The 17,865-nt window shown below is 45.3% G+C and overlaps 1 non-coding gene across 1 annotated transcript; it reads right to left on the bottom strand.

Annotated features, from left to right (window-relative positions):
- Positions 1-9,753: 9,753 nt before the first annotated feature.
- TRNAK-CUU lies at positions 9,754-9,826 on the bottom strand. The gene has a single exon. It is a non-coding gene; the product is annotated as a tRNA-Lys (tRNA).
- Between the last annotated feature and the right edge of the window lie 8,039 nt (positions 9,827-17,865).

Consider the following 17,865-nt stretch of genomic DNA (forward strand, 5'->3'; position numbering starts at 1 on the left):
GCCCCTCACCTCCGCCGGGTTTAGGATCCGAGGAGTCCGAGCAAAAAGTTCTCCCCCTGGGCCGTAGCAAAGGGTGTCAGGGTGGGAGTTGGGATTTCTCTAGAAGCAGCAGCCATCCCCCCAACCCTGGTGTCGGTAGTTGGGCCGAGGTTAGGGTGGAGAGCATAATCCCGTTGGGTCTGAGCGAAGGGGCTTCCGGGGCGAAGTGGGAGCCGGGAGACCGCGCTTCGCGCATCTCCCCCTCGGTCTCTGCCTCCGGTCCCCTGCCAGCTCCCCCTTTAATTTTTTTTTTTTTTTTTTTCCCCTCTCCTTTAATCTAATTTCTTCCAACTCCACCTTTGTTGTTACCGGCGTCACGCCCGGACCAGCCAATCCCCGCCATGCAATCAGCTTGTCAAAAAGACTCGGCCAGCCCTGGGAAAGCAGGCCGCGGGCGCTGCTCCCCCCTTCTCCCTCCAGCGGCGGCGGGGAGCCGCGAGGGGAGCCTGGCACCCGGGCCTCGTCGCCTGAGCCGCCCCGGGGCAGCCTTCGCGTAGGCCTCCGGCACTCCACCATCCTGCGGAGCGGGTGTCGAAGGGCCTGGGCGGGGACCACCAGCCACCCTCCCGCTGCCGTCGGTTGCGGTCGCCCGTCCCGGCCTCCCCTCCTCAGAGGAAGGGTTGTCGGGACGCTGGGAGCCAGAAGACTGAAGAACGCCTGCTTCCAACAGACGAGCCTGCGGTCTGGGCCGTCGCTCCCCGGGCAGCGCCATGCCTCCAGGCTCCCGGGGCCCGCGGGCTGCCAGGCTCCCACCCCGACACTGCTAACTGCCCACATCTCGTCCGACTGGGTCACCGGCCCCTTGGGCTCTCCCCTGGCACACAGCCTTTTCTATCCTCACTCAGCGGCCTCACTGCTGCTGTAATTCCTCATGTCTCCTGGGAGCAATGAGATTCCTTTCCCAGGACTTCCACAGCCCACATCTGCCACGTTTTACAAACAGGGAGGAAAACCCTGTCAAAGACCTGGTGTGACCGGATTTTTTAGTCGGCAGGGCACGTAGGAGAGGCCGATTTACCTTGATGCTAATGAAGCTTAAGCTAATGGGCCCTGTTTCGCAGGGCCTGTGAGGTGCCCTGTACTTAATTTTGTTTCATCATTTGATATTATTTTTGTTAAAGACCCCCCCCCACCCCCCAATTATACAAGTTAGGTCTCCACAAATCCGGCTCTGCCCTTGCAGCATATTTAGAGCATTTTGCTGTAGGATCAAGCCATCTCACACTGTACTTGGAGAAGGCAGGGACTGACTTTTTTATTTTGACTGGGAAAGAGCAAAGCCTTTGGAGTTAGAAGTCACAGCTCCCAGTTTCTCGGCTTTCCCACCTTCTTAACTGTGTGCATGTGATCAAGTCTCCTACCCTCATCTGATTCCAGTTTCCTCATCAATAATATGAGAACAGCAATCCTATGTTTTCTGCTTCCCCCCTCGGGGGTTGGAGGGTCAACTGAGATGATATATGTAAACTGTAGAATATTCCACCGTGTCACTTGCCACAATTGAGAAACTTAGATCCCAAGAAAGTTCCCCAAGTCTTCCACATACAGATCTGGAGTCCAGGTGTCCTGGCTCTCGTCCCTGAACTTCTTGGCTGGGCCAAGGGGCCTTTCGGTAAAGTGCTCTGGAATAAAACAGGATGAACATGAATCATAAAAATGATTATTATTGATTTTTCATTCCTTGGGCAGCAAGAATCACGGCTGGCACTCTTCCCACTTGGAAACCAATTGGCTTGTTTTACATCTATTGCGTCTCTGGTGAGGTCAGGAGTCTAGGACTTGGGCTATGGGCCAGAGCATGAGGGAATCTGCCCTTGGTCCTTTTTCTTTGCCCCCTCTCTCACTTTACCCTCCCCCCTTTCCAGTTTTCTGCCCTGTACCTTGAAGCAGAGCCTCAGCATTCCACAACTCCAACCCAAGCTGGTGACAAGGCATAATCCTAGCTACACACTCTCCACTTGGCCCCAGCCCTTCCTTCGGTTGCCAGTATCCCAGCACCCGGCTCATATCAAACCCCTAGTGTGCCTGGAATGCGTTAGCCAAAGTGTAGTACTTGAATTCCTAGTGTACGTGGAGTCATTTTTATTTATTTGATGCTCCACAATGAACATTATTTTCCAAGTTATGTGTATTTTATTTTATTTAATCAATTAAGTTTTTTTTAGAGAGAGAGCATGAGCAGGACAGAGGGGCAGAGAGAGAGAGAGAGAGAGAAAGAAAGAATCTTAAGCAGGCTCCACACTGAGCTTGGGAGCCCAACACAGGGGTTGATCCCATGACCCTGAAATCATGACCTGAGCCACTCAGGCACTCCAGAACGTTTCTAATACACATTAAAATACACATAACATTGGAGCACCTGGATGGCTCAGCCAGTTAAGCATCGATCGGACTCTTGATTTGGGCTCAGGTCATGATCTCACGGTAAATGACTTTGAGCCCCGAGTCAGGCTCTGTGCTGACAGTGCAGAGCCTGCTTGGGATTCTCTCTCTCCCTCTCCCTCTGCTTCACCCTTGCTGGTGCTCTCTCTGTCTGTCTCTATAAATAAATAAATAAATAAATAAATAAATAAATAAATAAATAAATAAATGTTTTCAAAAAATAAATGTTCCGTTTTTAAATTTTTATTCAAGATAATGACATAAAGCCTCCATTTTTTCCCCCCTGAGCTACTGTTCCTTATTTATTTTTTCTTTTTTATTGAGGTATAACTTACAGATAATGAAGTACTCACATCTGAAATTCAGTTTGATTTTTACATATATATTTTTAATATTTATTTATTTATTTGAGAGAGAGAGAGAGAGAGAGAGAGAGAGAGCACGAGCCAAGGAGGGGCAGAGAGAGAGGGAGACACAGAATCCAAAGCAGGTTTCAGGCTCCAAGCCGTCAGCACAGAGCCCGATGCAGGGCTGGAACTCATGAGCTGTGAGATCATGACCTGAGCCGAAGTCGAAGTCGGATGCCTAACCGACTGAGCCACTTAGGTGCCCCTGATTTTTACATATGTTTACATAGTATATATATATATACCATGTAACTAACACCCAGATCAAGGTATGGAATGTTTCTAGCATCTAGCAAACTTACTCAAAGTCAAGATTCCCCTCCAAATATCACCAGTATTCTGAGCTCCATCGCCATAGATAAATTTAGCCTGTTTCTGGAGTTCACGTACATGGAATCATGCAATATGTACTCCTTTACACCTGGCCTCATTCACTCAATGTTACGACTGAGATCAATTTGTGATGTTGCATATAGCAGAAGTTCATCGATTTTCGTTGCTATGTAGTGTTCCACCGTATAAATACACCACAGTTTGTCCTTTCTACTTTTTTTCTTTAATGTTTATTTATTTTTGAGAGAGAGAGAGCTCGAGCAGGGGAGGGGCAGGGAGAGAAGGAGACCCAGAATCCGAAGCAGGCTCCAGGCTCTGCGCTGTCAGCACAGAGCCCGACTTGGGGCTCGAACTCACCAGCTGACCTGTGCGGAAGTTGGATGCTTAACCGACAGGCCCCCGTCCTTTCTACTTTTAATGGTCATTCAGGTTGTTTCTAGTTTTTGACTATTAAGAATAAAACGGCTTCAAACATTTTTGCGCGTACGTTTTGGTGGATATGTGCATACATTCCTCCTGGGTATATTTCCAAGAGTGGAATTCCTGCATCATAGAATATAAATATATTGGACATTAATGATATCGCCAAATGGTGTTGTCAAGGTTTTTGGATTTGGGCCGTTCTAATAGGTGTGTAATGATATCTCTTTGTTTTAATTTGCAATTCCCTGATGCATATGATGTTGAATATCTTTTCATAGGCTTAGTTGCCCTCTCTATATCTTTTCTGGTGAGATGTCTATTCAGATTTTTTGCCCATTTTTCAATCAGGTTGTTCATTTTCTTATTGTTGACTTTTATGACTTCTTTATATATTTTCAATAATAATCCGTTATCAGATGTGTCTTTTGCAACGGTTTTCTCCCAGTCTGTGGCTTGTCTTCTTGTTTTCTTGATTGTCTTTCATAAAGCAGAACTTTTTAATTTTAATAAAATCCAGCTTACCAATTAAACTTTCATGCCCTTGGTGTTTTTATCTAAAAAGTGATCACCGGGGCACCTGGGTGGCTCAGTCGGTTGAGCGTCTGACTCCGGCTCAGGTCATGATCTCGCAGTTTGTGAGTTCAAGCCTGGCGTTGGGCTCTGTGCTGACAGCTCAGAGCCTGGAGCCTGCTTTGGATTCTGTGTCTCCCTCTCTCTGTGCTCGTCCCTCATTTGTGCTCTGTCTCTCTCTCTCTCTCTCTCTCTCAAAAATAAATAAACATTAAAAAAGAGAGGGAGACAGAATCTGAAGCAGGCTGCAGGCTCTGAGCAGTCAGCAGAGAGCCCGACATGGCTCTCACAAACTGCGAGATTATGACCTGAGCTAAAGTCAGATGCTTAACCAACTGAGCCACCCAGGCACCCCTTGAGTGTCCTTCTCAATACCCAACACCCATCTAGCTCATCTTCTACCCTCCTACCTCCATCAACCCTCAGTTTGTTCTCTGTCTCTGGTGGTTTGTTTCCCTGTCTTCTTTCCCTGCCCCTTCCCATATATTAATCTGTTTTGTTTCTTAAATTCCACATATGAGTGGAATCATATGGTATTTGTCTTTCTCTGATTGGCTTATTTCGCTTACCATAATACATTCTAGCTCCATCCGAGTTATTGCAAATGGCAAGACTGCATTCTTTTTTTTTTAATGTTTATTTATTTATTTATTTATTTATTTTCGGGGGGGGGGGGCAAAGAGAGAAGAAAGAATCCCAAACAGGCTCCTTGCGCACTGTCAGCACAGAGCCTGACTCGGGGCTGGACCCCACGATCATGAGATCATGACCTGAGCTGAAACCAAGAGTCGGATGCCCAACTGAGTAAACCACCCAGGTGCCCCCAATATTTCATTCTTTTTGATGGCTAAGTAATATTCCATTGGATATATATACACCACATCTTCCTACCTTTGTGATTTACATTTAGATCTATGTATTTTGAGTTAATTTTTTGATGACAGATATAAGGTCTAATTAGATTAAATTTTTTTTATATATTTAAAAAATTTGTTTTCAATGTTTATTTTTGAGAGATAGAAGAAAGAGCACAAGATGGGGAGGGGCAGAGAGAGAGGGAGACACAGAATCGGAAGCAGGCTCCAGGCTCTGAGCTGTCAGCACAGAGCCCGATGCGGGGCTCGAGCTCACAAACGGTGAGATCCTGACCTGAGCCGAAGTCGGACACATAACCGACTGAGCCACCCAGGTGCCCCTAGATTAATTTTTTTTTTTTAAGACTGTCTTTCGTCCATTGTATTTCTTTTGCTCCTTTGTCCAACAGTTGACTATATTTATGTGGGTCTATTTCTGGGCTTTCTGTTATGTTCCATTGACCTAATTGTCTGTTCTTTTGCAAATACCACACTGTTTTTATTAGTGTAGCTTTCTAGTATATCTTGAAGCTGAGTAGTATCAGTTCTCCAGTTTTGTTTTTCTCCTTCAATATTGTATTGGTTATTCCCGGTCTTTTGCCCCTCCATATAAACTTTAGAATCAGTTTGCCAATAGCCACAAAACTACTTGATGGGATTTTGATTGGAATTGCTTTGAGTCTATATATAAAAAAGGCAAGAATGACAACAATATTGGGCTTTCCTACCCATGAACTTGGAAATCTCTCCGTTTGTTTAGTTCTTTGGTATCTTTTATCAGAGTTTCGTAGATTTCGTCATACAGTTCTTGTACATATTCTGTTAGGTTTATATTTAAGTATTTCAGTTTGAGTGCCAGTATAAATGATAATACATTTTTTATTTCAAATTCCTCTTGTTCATTGCTGTTATATAGGGAAGTGACTGACTTTTGCATGTTAACCTTGTGTCCTACGATCTTTTTATAATCATTTATTAGTTCCAGGAAGTTTTTTATTGTTGTTATTGTTAGTGCTTTCTGATTTTTTTTTTTTTTTTTTTTTTAATTTGAGAGAGGGACAGAATCTTAAGCAGGCTCCAGGCTCAGCTCAGAGCCTGACTCAGGACTCTATCCCATGACCCTAGGATCATGACCTGAGCTGAAATCAAGAGTCACTCAACCAACTGAGCCACAGGTGCCCCTCTTTCTGATTTTCTACATAGACAATCATGTCATCTGCAAACAAAGACAGTTTTATTTCTACCTTCCCAATTTGTGTACCTTTTCCTTTTTTTTTTTTTCCTTCTCTTATTGTATTAGCTAGGATTTCCAGTATGATGTTGAAAATCGGTGGCAAGAGGATAGGTACATCCTGCCTTGTTCCCAATCTAAGTGGGAAAGTGAGTTTCTCACCATTAAGTATGATGTTAGCTGTACGTTTTTTGTAGATGTCCTTTATCACATGGAGGGGATTCCTTCCTAGTACACTGAGAGTTTATATCATGAATGGGTATTCAATTTTGTCAAATGATTTTTCTCATCCATTTATACGATCATGTAGTTTTTCTTCTTTGGCCTATTGATATGATGGAGTATATTAATTGATTTTTGAATGTTGAACCAGCCCAACATATGTGAAAGATAGCCTACTTGGTTGTGTTGTATAATTCTTTTTATGCATTGTGGAATTAAATTAGCTAATATTTTGTTGAGGATTTTTATATCTATATTTATGAGAGATATTGATCTATATTGATCTTATAATGTCTTTGATTTGGGTATTAGGGTACTGCTGGCCTCACAGAATGCATTAGGAAGTATTTCCTCTGCTTCTATATTCTGGAAGAAATTGTACAGAATTGATTTAATTTCTTCCTTAAATGTTTGGTAGAGATCACCAATGAACACATCTGGGCCTGGTACTTTTTGTTTTGAAAGATTATTAATTTTTGATTCAATTTCTTTAATGGATATAGGCCTATTCAGGTTGTCTATTTCTTCTCGTGTGAATTTGGGCAGATTGTATCCTTTCAAGGAATTGTTTCATTTCATCCATTTATCAAATTTGTGGAATTATTTAGAATATACCTCTATATCCTTTTAACATCCATGGGATCTGTAGTGATGGCATCTTATTTCTGATATTAGCAATTTGTGTCTTCTCTCTTTTTTTCTTTGTTAGCCTAGCTAAAGGTTTATTGATTAAAAAAAAAAAAACAACAACAGCTTTTTTCCTGGGGTGCCTGGGTGGCAGGCTTAACCTGCCAGTCAGATGCTTAACTGACTGAGCCCCCCAGGTGCCCCTATTTTTCCCATTTTTAAAAATGGTAGCAAAACACATTTAACATAAAATTTGCCATCTTTGCTATTTTTATTTTTATTTAAAATATTTTTTTAACATTTATATATTTTTGAGAGACAGAGAGAGGCAGAGCATGAGCAGGGGGAGGAGAGAGAGAGAGAGAGAGAGAGAGAGAGAGAGAGAGAAACAGAATCTGAAGCAGGCTCCAGGTTCTGAGCTGTTTGTTAGCACAGAGCCCAATGCAGGAGTCGAACCCACAAACTGTGAGACCATGACCTGAGCTGAAGTCAGACGCTTAACCGACTGAGGCATCCAGGTGCCCCTTTTATTTCTATTTTTAAAAAATGTTTATTTTTGGGGCGCCTGGGTGGCGCAGTCGGCTAAGCGTCCGACTTCAGCCAGGTCACGATCTCGCGGTCCGTGAGTTCGAGCCCCGCGTCGGGCTCTGGGCTGATGGCTCGGAGCCTGGAGCCTGTTTCCGATTCTGTGTCTCCCTCTCTCTCTGCCCCTCCCCCGTTCATGCTCTGTCTCTCTCTGTCCCAAAAATAAATAAACGTTGAAAAAAAAATTAAAAAAGAAAGTTTATTTTTGAGACAGAGAGAGAGCATGCTTGTACATGAGTGGAGGAGGAGCAGAGAGAGAGGGAGATAGGGGATACGAAGCAGGTTCTGTGCTGACAGCAGAGAGCCTGATGCGGGGCTCGAACTCATGAACAGTGAGATCATGACCTGAGCCGAAGTGAGTTGCTTAACTGAGCCACCCAGGCACCCCACCTTTACTGCTTTATGTTATGCCACCATCACTACCATCTATCTCTAGAACTCTTTTTATCTTGTAAAACTGAAATTCTGTCCCTATTAAACAGTAACTTTCCTCTCCTTCTCCCCCCAGCCCTTAGCAACCACCATTCCACTGTCTTTATCATTTTTGGCTACTTTAAGTATCTCCATAAATGGAATCATACATTGCCTTTTTGTGAATGGTTTATTTCACTTAACATGTTATTTTGAGCGGGGAGGGGCAAAGTCAGTTAGGGGTCTGACTCTTGGTTTCAGCTCGGGTCATGATCTCACAGTTTGTGAGTTCAGAGCTTGGAATTTCTCTAGCCTGTCTCTCTGCCCCTCCCCAGGTTGCTCTCTTTCTCTCAGAAAATAAATATATAAACATTGAAACTAAAAAATTGAAACTAAAAAAAATCCTTCCTTTTGTAAATAATTTCCATTGTAAATAATATTCCATCCACATTTTGCTTATCCATTCATCCATCAATGGACACTTGGCTTGCTTCCAAGTTTTAGCTATTATGAATGCTGCTGCTATGAACATAGGTATACAAATATCTCTTTGAGACCTTGCTTTCAATTATTTTGGGTATATGGCCAGAAGCAGAATTGCTGGATCATATGGTAATCCTATTTTTAATTATCTGAGGAAGCACCATATTGTTTTCCATAGCAACAGCACCATTTTACATTCCTACCAACATTGCACAAGGGTTCCAATTTCTCCACATCGTCACCAACATTTGTCATTTTCTGTTCCCCTTTCTTCCTTCCTTCGTTCCTTCCTTCATTCCTTGCTTCCTTTGTTCCTTCGTTCGTTCGTTTGTTCCTTCCTTCCTTCCTTTCAGTAATCATCCTAATGGGTGTAAGCTGGTATCTCATTGTAGTTTTGATTTGTATTTCCCTAATGATGAGTAATGTTGATCATGTTTTCACGTGTTTATTGGTCATTTGTAGATCTTCTTTGAAGAAATGTTTATTCAAGTCCTTTATTCATTTTTAAATTGGGTTGTTTTATTATTATTGTTGTCTCTATTTCTTTTTCTTTTCTTTCTTTCTTTCTTTCTTTCTTTCTTTCTTTCTTTCTTTGTTCCTTTTTTTCTTTCTTTCTTTTTTGAGACAGAGATAGAGAAAGAGCATGAAAGCTGGGGAGAGGGATGGAGGCAGAGAGAGAGAATCTTAAGCAGGCTCAATGCTCAGCATGGAGCTGGACGCCGGGCTCGATCCCATGACCCTGGGATCATGACCTGAGCCAAAATCAAGAGTTGGATGCTCAACTGACTGAGCCACCCAGGTTCTCCTCTATTTCTTTTTTAATGAGCTTCAAAAGTTTATGTTTTTCAAGGAATTTAGTTTCATCTAAGTTGTGAAATGTATGGCTATGTTTGTAGTATTCATTCACTATCCTTTTATGTCTTAGGGTCTGTAGTGATGCCCTCTAATTTCTGTTATTTATCATTTATATTTCTCCTTTTTTTCTTGGTCAGCATGGCTGGAAGTTTATCAATTTTATTGATTTTTTTCCCAGGGAACTAATTTTTGGTTTCATTATATTTCTCTCTTATTTATACTCAATTTCATTGATTTCTGTTCTAGCTTTATTATTTCTTTTTTCTGCCTGATTTGGTTCTAATTTGCTCTTCTTTTTCTAGTTGTTTTTTTTTTTCTTTAGTAAACTCTATGCCCAACATGGGGCTTGAACTCATGGCCCTGAGATCAAGAGTCACATTCTCTACCAGCTGAGACAGCCAGGCATCCCTCTCTAGTTTTTTAAGGTAGAAGCTTAAATTACTGAGTTGAGATCTTTTTTATTTTCTAACCTAAGTATTTAATACTATTTCCCTCTGAGCACTGCTTATATGCATCTCACAAATTTTGATCTGTTTTCATCTTCATTCAGTTTAAAATATTTTCTGTTTCCCTTGTGACTTCATCTTTGATCCATGGGTTATTTAAATTTTTTTTTTTTTCAACGTTTATTTATTCTTGGGACAGAGAGAGACAGAGCATGAATGGGGGAGGGGCAGAGAGAGAGGGAGACACAGAATCGGAAACAGGCTCCAGGCTCTGAGCCATCAGCCCAGAGCCCAACGCGGGGCTCGAACTCACGGACCGCGAGATCGTGACCTGGCTGAAGTCGGACGCTTAACTGACTGCGCCACCCAGGCGCCCCAGATCCATGGGTTATTTAGAAGTGACTTGCTTAGTTTCCAAATACTTAGGCTTTTTTTTTTTTTCAGATGTCTTTCCATTACTGATTTATTTTTTTATTTTTTTAATTTTTATTTTTTTAATTTTTTTTTTAACGTTTATTTATTTTGAGACAGAGAGAGACAGAGCATGAACAGGGGAGGGGCAGAGAGAGAGGGAGACACAGAATCTGAAACAGGCTCCAGGCTCTGAGCTGTCAGCACAGAGCCCAACGCGGGGCTCGAACTCACCGGACCGTGAGAACATGACCTGAGCCGAAGTCGGACCCTTAACCGACCGAGACACCCAGGCGCCCCATATTTTTTTATTTTTTTAAAGTTTATTTTATTTTATTTTGAGAGAGACCGAGAGATCGCGAGTCGGGGAGGGGCAGAGAGAGAGGGAGACAGAGAATCCAAAGCAGGCTCAGCACGGTCAGCTTGGGCCCGATGTGGGGCTCAAACTCATGAAACCATGAGATCATGACCTGAGCTGAAACCAAGAGTCAGAGGCTTAGCCGACTGAGTCACCCAGGCACCCCCCATTACTGATTTCTAATTTAATTCTGTGATGGGCATAGATTATACTTCCTCTGACTTCAATTCTTTCACATTTGTTAAGGTTTGTTTTATGGCCCAGAACATAGTCTATTTTGGTGAATGGGTGTAGTTAAAGAGAATGCGTATTTTGCTATAATTAGTTGGAAGGCTCTACAAACATAAATTAGGTCAAGTAGGTTGATAGTGCACTCCAAGTGTTCTATATCTTTAATAATTTTCTGCCTACTTGTTCTATGGTTAATTGAGAGAGTTGTGGTTTCCTACTGTAATTGGGGATTATCTAGAGAGACAGAATCTGAAGCAGGCTCAAGGCTCCAAGCTGTCAGCACAGAGCCCCACGTGGGGCTCGAACTCAAGAACTGTGAGATCATGACCTGAGCCAAAGTCGGATGCTCAACTGACTGAGCCACCCAGGTGCCCCTGAAATTGTGTTTAAAAGTTATGTATGATCTATTTTCTTAAACTAGGTAAATTAGTGTTCCCATATAACTCAATCTGCAGGAGAATATTCTAAATGATTAACAGTGAGTGATTACTGAGAGGTTTTCTGGAGGCTTTTATTCTCTGTATTAGATAGTTCTATAATTTTAAGTGTTTCACATACAAATTTTTAATAATTGAAAAGATGGGGGGGGGCACCTGGGTAGCTCAGTAGGTTATGCATCCAACTCTTTTTTTTTTTTTTTTAATGTTTATTTATTTTTGAGACAGAGAGAGACAGAGCATGAACGGGGGAGGGTCAGAGAGAGAGGGAGACAGAGAATCCGAAGCAGGCTCCAGGCTCTGAGCTGTCAGCACAGAGCCCGCCGCGGGGCTCGAACTCACGGACCATGAGATCATGACCTGAGCCGAAGTCGGACGCTTAACCGACTGAGCCACCCAGGCGCCCCTGCATCCAACTCTTGATTTTGGCTCAGGTCAGGATCTCATGGTTGGTAAGTTCGAGCCCCACATTGAGCTCTGTGCTGACGGTGAGATGCCTGCTTGGGATTCTCTCTCCCTCTCTCTCTGCCCCTCCCCTGCTCACACTCTCTCTCTCACTCTCTCTCTTTCTCTCAAAAGGAAATACAGAAACTTTACAACAAAAGAAAATATGAAGACGTGGTTTAAAGAGAGATGGTTGCGTGCCTATGAATGTGTCCTCCCTACCTGGAAAGCAGTCTCTGGATCACCTTGGAGAAGAGTCAGCTGGGCTCTCTCTGCCTGCCCATTCCTGCCAAGCTCCCCAACCATGGCCTACACCTCCTGCTTCTGCTTCCTCACCAGCTCTTCCTCACCTCCTGTCGTCTGGCTCTGGGCCCAGGTGCCTGGGAAAGAAACAACTTTCTGAGGTCACCATGTGGCCTGCCAACCCAGCAGGCTTTCCACCATGTCATTTGACTTTGCTGAGCTTTTCTTGTCTTTTTTTCCTTTCTAAGTAATCTCTACACCCAACATGAGGCTTAGACCCCGAGATCAGGGTTGCACACTCTACTGCTCTACTGACTGAGCCAGCCAGGCACCCCTGAATATATTCATTCTCTAGACCTTTATTCCCCGAAGATGTTCCCCCTCTCTCATCACTGGGCCAGCTCTTACTTTCCCCTTAGGAATCAGAGCAAATGTCTCCACCTCCAGGAAGCCACGCCTAATTCTAGCCCCGCTCTGCTCCCACCACTCTGTGCAAATCCTCACCCTTCTTGTTGAATGCCATGGTCCTGTGCTGATCGCAGGGCCCGTGAGGGTGGGGGCTATGTCTGTTTGCCTCTGCTATTGGCTCACTTACCTTCAGATTCTCAATTTGCCTCCCTGCAGCCAGTCCCTCCTGTATATAGCTCCCAAGTGCCTCACTTTAATCATGTCACTCCCCAGTTCAAGAACTTGCAATGACTCCCTGGTGTCTACTGAATCAAGTCCAAACTCTTCCTCTTGGGTATATTTAATTACATCAAAATTAAAGATTTGATCAACGAGGTAAACAAAATTAAGACAGAGCTGACAAAATGGGAAAATATTTTAACAAGATCTCAAACCAACAAAGGATAGAGAATGTCTTGCAAATCAACACCCAGAAAAGCATCAACCTCAGTAAGAATATGACCAAATGATATGACAAAACCGTGTATATAATGGGAAATCATTTTTTGAAGTTTTTGAAAAATTTATTCATTTTGAGAGAGAGAGAAAGCTCAAGTCAGGGCAGAGCAGAGAGAGAGGGAGAGAGAGAATCCCAGGCTCTGAGCTGTCAGTGCAGAGCCTGACGTGGGGCTTAAACCCACGAACTGTGAGATCATGACCTGAGCCAAAGTCAGATGCTTAACCAACTGAGCCTCCCAGGTGCCTCTATATAATAGGAAATCTTTTTTTTAATGTTTATTTATTTTTGAGAGAAAGAGAGTGCCCAAGAGAGATCGGGGAAGGGGCAAAGAGAGACAGAGACACAGAATCACAGAATCTGAAGCAGGCTTCAGGCTCTGAGCTGTCAGCCCAGAGCCCAACACGGGGTCAAACTCATGAGCCGTGAGATCATGGCTTGAGCCGAAGTCAGACACTTAACTGACTGAGCTACTCAGGCGCCCCTAACAGGAAATCTTTTTTTTTTAAGTTTATTTATTTGAGAGAGGGAGAAAAAGAGAGTGCGCGTGCGCAGAGGAGGGGCAGAGAGAGAAGGCAAGAGAGAATCCCAAGCAGGCTCCGAGCTGTCAGCACCGAGCCCCATGAGGGCCTTGAACTCACCCACCATGAGATCATGACCTGAGTGGAAATCAAGAGTCGGACGCTTAACCGACTGAGCCACCCAGGTGCCCCTGTAATAGGAAATCTTTTTTTTTTTTTTTAATTTTTTTTTCAACGTTTTATTTATTTTTGAGACAGAGAGAGACAGAGCATGAATGGGGGAGGGGCAGAGAGAGAGGGAGACACAGAATCGGAAACAGGCTCCAGGCTCTGAGCCATCAGCCCAGAGCCCGACGCGGGGCTCGAACTCACGGACCGCAAGATCGTGACCTGGCTGAAGTCGGACGCTCAACCGACTGCGCCACCCAGGCGCCCCGGAAATCTTAAAGACTAATCAGCAAATGCAGAGATACTCAAACTCTACAGTGATCAGAGAAATGCAGAAGAACAAACAAGCAAACCCCAAAAACAAAGAACAATGAGGTAATTCCTCAGTCAGACTAGCAACAATCAAAAGGGCTGAATAATGTCAATAATATGGGGACATAGGAACCTCGTGGGCTGCCCGTGGGAGTGCTGAATGGTGCAGACAACGCGGAGAGGAATATAGCCATATTTGGTCAAGACAGACCTATTTATACCCTATGACCTAGCAAATCCACCCCTGGCCCCTGGATACATAACCCAAAGAGGTTCTCACCAGAACCAGAAGGGGACAAGCCTGAGGACGCTGCAAGTCATTTATGGGAGGGGAGTAGGGTGCAGCAAGGTGTCCCTTCTTGGGAGACAGAAGAAGTCGAAGGTAAGGTGCTCCATGGAGCACCACACAGGAGCTAAGGCAACTCAGTGTTCATCTTTGGATCCTAAAACCATAGTGTGGGGCAGAAAGAGCACCAACAGAGCCGGGACTAGAACATGATGCTGATGATGTATAGGAACAGACAGACAGATACACACACACACACACACACACACCCCAACCACAAACAGACATCTTGAGAAATTTATTGTAGGTTGGATATTTGATAATATCAGGCACGAGTGCTCATTTTGTTGGGTGTGATGGTGGCACCGCAGCTGGTTAAGAAAATGATCAGTGTTGGTGGGAAGGTGCACAGCTGAAGGGTGCGTCTGAGATTCATTTGGAAGCATTGCGAGAAAGATGAAACAAACAAATCTACCCTGAACTGAGGATAATGAATTTAACCCTTTGCCCTGGAAGTCCAGGCGAGCGAGGGAAAAAAAATACCCCTATAACTCTACCACTGTGGCGTTTTCATATTTCCCGTCTAAGCCTCTAAACTTCGTTCCTGTGCACGCTATCCTTTCCTGCATGGCTGTCACCTTGACTGTCACAGCACTTCATGCCTTGCTTAAGAAACAGGAATAAACGTTTTGCTTCCTAAATGCCAGCACCGGGGGCACCTGGGTGGCTCCGTTGGCTGAGCATCCGACTTTGGCTCAGGTCATGATCTCACTGTTTGTGGGTTCCAGCCCCGCGTCAGGCTTTGTGCTGACAGCTCAGGGCCTGGAGCCTGCTTCGGATTCTGTGGCTCCGGCTCTCTCTGCCCCTCCCCCGCTTGCGCTCTGTCTCTCTCAATAACAAATAAACATAATAAAATAAAATAAAATAAAATAAAATAAAATAAAATAAAGGCCAGCACCGGGCTAGGACCTCGAGGCGGGTGATCTCAATTTATCCTCTCAATAACACTGTGAAGTCAATATCGTTACCACCGTTTTACAAATGCAGATGGCGTTTTCTGTCCTTCTCCAACTAAATCACAAAGCTGGAATTCCAAACTCATTGGCCTCAGAGGCCCAGGATCACGTGATTGCACCAAGCTGATTCAGCAGCTTCTTCATCATCATTATTATTTTGTGGGTCTCTTTCCTAAGTAGGCACTTGAACCGACAACCCCAAGATCAAGAGTCACATGCTCTACAGACCGAGCGAGTCGGGTGCCCCTCATCATTTTTTTTTTTCATGTTTATTTACTTCTGAGAGACAGATTGTGAACAGGGGAGGGGCAGAGAGAGAGGGAGACACGGAATCGGAAGCAGGCTCCAGGCTCTGAGCTGTCAGCACAGAGCTTGACGTGGGGCTCGATCCCACGAACGGTGAGATCACAACCTGAGCTGAAGTCGGATGCTTAACCCACTGAGCCCCCCAAGGTGCCCTGCGTCCCTCATTATTATTATTTGTAAGGCCTGCCTAGTGGCCTATCATATTGAGGTAGGGTGATTCGCTATAATTTACTAACCACCCTCCTATTACAGAGTATTTGGCCTCTTTCTATTTTTTTTTTTTTTGTTACCATAGATAATCCTATTAAAAAAATAGCTTCAGGGGCCCCTGGGTGACTCAGTCAGTTAAGTGACTGTCTCTTGATTTCCACTCAGGTCACGATCCCAGGGACTAGGGATGGAGTCCTGCGTCAGACTCCCCACTGAGCATGGACCCTGTTTAACATTCTCTCTCTCCCTCTGCCCCCTCTCCTCCACACACACACACACACACACACACATGCACTCTCTCTCTCTCAAATTAAAAAAAAAAAGGCAATCTTCAGGTATAGGAGTACGTAGTTGGCTGAGTGGAGCATGTGACTTTTGATCTTGGGGTCCTCAGTTCGAGCCCAATGTGTGGAGTAGAGTTTACTTAAAAATTTTTTAATATTTTAAAAAAAGAGAGAGAGAAAGTCTTCAGGTGTATAGCTTTTGGATTCTGTTGAATTATTCTCTTACCTTGAGGGGGGTTATTTTGCGTTCACACTGCAGTGTGGACCTCGTTTCGGCAGCCCATTCACATTGAGGCAGTCTTCGAGAAAGGGTTGAGTGGGTGAGCAGGATTTAAAACTGCAGAGATGTTGAGGGAGTGTGTATGTATTGGGGGTTGGAGGGGGCAGAAGGACAGCTCTTAGAGGAAACGTGGGCAGTAGAGAGAGTGGGACAGGGCATCTGTTGGGGGCGGCCGGAAGCACAAAGGGAGTAAGGCCTCAGGACAGGCAGGAAGTCGATGGGATTGATTTCTGTGGCCTTCACGCTTCCCTAATGCCTTGCCTGCTCAAGGTGGCCAGTGGGGTTCTGGCGAGCCCTGAGGACCGGGCCAGCTGCTGTGGAGACATGAAGCTGCTGTTTGCAGGAGGTGGACAGCCAGGACGGCTCTCCCTGGGGCCAAGGTAGCTCTCTGGCCCTTTGGCGGCTGTCCCGGGCAGCCTGGGAGGGGTCAGCTGGGGATAGGCGGCAAGTAAATATAGATGCAGGGAAGGAAGCCAGGCGGCCCAGCCCTGCGCTGACCTCTCGTTGGAAGGCTGAGAAGTGTGGGGAGGGTTTATGTTTTGGCACCCTCCTGGCCAGGGGGTGAGTGACACCTGGCCCAGAAGCCTTCTAGATTTGCTGGAAGCTGGTGGTCTTCCACGGGGACCAGAGTGAGGGCCAGTGGAAAAGCTGGTCAAGAGACGCTGTTCCTGCGTAACTGAGCGCACACTGCCTTCGCTCCCTGGCGAGGCCCCTCAGAGGCGCTGCCCACCTTGATGCGTGCAAGCCAAGGGGCTGATTGGCCCCAAGGGATGTGGGGCCCATGGTACAAGGGACAGGGCCAGCCTGAAGATACCGGATGACACTCCTTTCAGCCCCTCCCCCCACTGGGTCTTGGTCATTCTGAAGAAGGATGTCCAGAGCGTAATGTGTCTTCCCTGGCTCTCTCACCCTCTCACTGGCGGCTGGCCTTCTCCACCCTAAGACTCAGGGCCACCAGTTGTATCCCTCCCCCCAGGATACACCCTGCCACCCCCCAGCCTGGCCCTCCTTGGCCGCACCCTGGGTTACTCTGGGCACCAGCCCCACGGCATGCGTGCCGTGTCCACAGGGTCCGGCCGAGACCCCTTGGACCCCCGACTCTCGGAGGGAAATTGCAGCAAGGCAGTCACTCCACCACAGACGCATTTATTGGCAAAACCGACTCCCAAGCATCAAGGGGAAGGGTGCTAGCAGTGCGGGCGACTTTCTTTCCACTTTCCTGAGCAGTGTTCAAGGAGCAGAAGGAGGGAGGGGGCAGGGACACCCCAGTGAGGATCACAATACCAGCAGCGAAGGTTGATTGAGCGCTTCCTCTGAGGCCTGAGGCCAGGCTGTGCTAAGCAAGCGCTTTACATGCACTGTCTCATTCAATCCTTACAAGAATCCTACAAGGCAGGTGCCATTATTGTCCCCATTTTACAGATGAGGAAGCTGAGGCATAGAATGGGGAAGTGGTGAGAGGCAGCTGTCAGCCTTCAGGGATGCACCCAGGAGCCTCCCATCGGGCGCCCAAGACACCTGATTCTCCGTTTCAACCATTTCTCACCGCTTCCAGCACTTTCCACTCTTTTTCTATGTTTGTTTTG

The sequence above is a fragment of the Felis catus genome, chromosome E1 (assembly GCF_018350175.1).
Source record: "Felis catus isolate Fca126 chromosome E1, F.catus_Fca126_mat1.0, whole genome shotgun sequence".
NCBI lineage: Eukaryota > Metazoa > Chordata > Mammalia > Carnivora > Felidae > Felis > Felis catus.